Source organism: Pygoscelis adeliae, unplaced genomic scaffold (genome assembly GCF_000699105.1).
Source record: "Pygoscelis adeliae isolate BGI_AS28 unplaced genomic scaffold, ASM69910v1 Scaffold101, whole genome shotgun sequence".
NCBI lineage: Eukaryota > Metazoa > Chordata > Aves > Sphenisciformes > Spheniscidae > Pygoscelis > Pygoscelis adeliae.
Window position 1 is genome coordinate 8,877,904 of NW_008824238.1, and position 2,326 is coordinate 8,880,229.

General features: G+C 49.3%; 2 non-coding genes across 2 annotated transcripts; one reads left to right on the plus strand and one right to left on the minus strand.

Moving 5' to 3' along the window:
- The first annotated feature begins 28 nt into the window (after positions 1 to 28).
- TRNAR-ACG lies at positions 29 to 101 on the plus strand. The gene has a single exon. It is a non-coding gene; the product is annotated as a tRNA-Arg (tRNA).
- Positions 102 to 2,132: 2,031 nt separating this feature from the next.
- TRNAY-GUA lies at positions 2,133 to 2,223 on the minus strand. The gene is given in 2 exon segments: positions 2,133 to 2,168; positions 2,187 to 2,223. It is a non-coding gene; the product is annotated as a tRNA-Tyr (tRNA).
- Positions 2,224 to 2,326: the final 103 nt, after the last annotated feature.

Here is a 2,326-nt window from a genome sequence, read left to right on the forward strand (position 1 = left end):
ACCCCGCGCTGCCACCTATCGTCGCTAGGGGCCAGTGGCGCAATGGATAACGCGTCTGACTACGGATCAGAAGATTGTAGGTTCGACTCCTGCCTGGCTCGCTGGTTTAACTTTTACGCCCCCTCTCGCCTTCCCGGCCCTCGCTTCCCCTGAGGTTCCCACCCGAACCGGGCATGGATAGAGGGAAAATTGGGAAGCTCGGGGGGAGAGGGGGAAACAGTTGGAAAGCCAGAGGTGCGGATTTCCTCGTTCAGGGATTCATTTAATTAAGTTGGTACCCAGACATCCTGCTCAGCATCCTCTGGAGCTTTCAACTGGGTCAACTCCATCTCCAAAGAGATTTATTTAAAAAAAATCTTGCTTATTATATGGATCTTTCCGAACCCCACCAGGAATCTCCAGCACCCAAGTCTATTCCCAGCATCTTCCGGTTTTCCACTGTCATGCTGCGACTCGGCTGACCCCAGAGGATGCCTGCTCATCCGGCTCCTGCCGCTGAAACGAGGTAGGTTTGGCTGCTCTGCTCAGGGGAACGTCCTGGGGAGCTAAAAATCATGTCTAAGTGCCCAGGACGTCAGTCGAGAGAGCTGCTGTTAGCTGGGTGATAACTGGATAGATCTGGTGACCCTGAAATCCCACTTAACTCAAGCCAGGTGAAGAGTAGGTACAAATAGAAGCGTGTGTTTATAATATTCAAAATAAATTCACTGACAAGAGTACCTAAGTCAAGAAATAATAAAGTTTCAGATACTAACAAAATCAGGAAAGATGCTCTCTCATTTCCAGGGGTTTCCCACCTATGTGGTCAGCAGGACATCTTGTCCGTGCACATGCCACATATCTCAAACTGCATCCATCAGCCAGCACCTCATCATGCAGGAACGTTTTCACCATGTCTCCTTTGAAATCCTCCAGGCAGTCTGAAAATTTTCATCCTCACACTCTTAACTCCCCTGAGATTTGTTCTATTTCCCCTTTCTCCAGGAGAAGAGACAGCTTCTGCTTGAAATGCAGACAAACCTTTTCTTACAACATGGGAGCTGAAAAGTTCTTTTTGTTGGAGCACGTGTCCCCTCCTGTACCCGTCAGGCCATTTAACAACACCTGATGCGTCTGTTTTTGCCTGCCCGCCACACTCCGGTGACCCAGTGTATTAGAGTGAAACGTCTTATGAATGGGGTTTATATGATCTCTGGCATCTTTCGTTATTAAGTGGTACAAATGATTGAATAGGATACATGCACACAGCTCGTTAGTGGCCCTTGCTGGAGACCAGATACAGAAATAGTTAAACACTTGCAGGTGACCGGTCACCAATACTTTGCTCCTAAATGAAGTATTTAGTAAGCTACTCTATCATCCAAGCCCTGAATAGGCTGTTATTGTAGTAAAAAGCATTTAGTACATTTAAGTACATGAGCATGTCCTAGAAGAGTGGGAAGCTGGGCCAAGCAGTTACATTAATGTAACAGGGCCGTAGCTCAAGAGGCAGAATGGTTGTTTAGCATACAGCAAGTCCTGCGATTGGTGACCACATTTTTCCAGGGTTTGAGTTTAGTTGTTTTGTTTGTTTTTCCTGGCTGGCATTCTGTTGTATTTTTATCTTTTTTTTTCTTTTTCTCTGCCTTCCTTTTCACCTATGGGTGATAGACAGTTACACAGAAACGCATGCATGTCAATACTTTCTGGGTGGGTGGGAGAGAAAAAATGTCTCGGAGATGGAGACGGAGGGGGAAAGGAGATGGTCCCTTCTCCAGAAGGAACTCCGGGTGTGCTTTTACTTTGTGAGCTATCCTTTAGGACAAGGAAAAAGGAGTGCCACTGAATGAGTGAAAAGGAGTGAAGGAGTTCGCATGAACTTCTGCAAAAAGTAGGAGCAGAGACATTTATATAGGAAGGAGTGAATCTTAACCAAGAAAAAATCAGTCTTGTAGCCCTGGATGGAGCCCGTGCCCTGTCCCACACCGGGGAGTGGCAAAGGGATGTGCTTTTGGGCACAGTGGAGTGGGGTTTGACTCCTAGTGTATGCACACGCGTACCCGGCGGCCGCGCCCCCGTCCATCACCGAGGGGCCGAAAAAAGTCAAATTCCCCCGGGAGGGGGGAAGAAAATAAAAAAAAAGATTCAGCGTCTCCCTCGAGCCGGAATCGAACCAGCGACCTAAGGATTCCCGCGGGGCAGCGCCTCTACAGTCCTCCGCTCTACCAGCTGAGCTATCGAAGGGACCCGCTTGCTGCCGCCCAGCGGCCGCCCCAGGTGCCACCCCAGCCCGCGCGGGGCTTTGAGCATGCGCTTTGCGAGGGCAAGCGGTCGGGAGGGCCGAGCA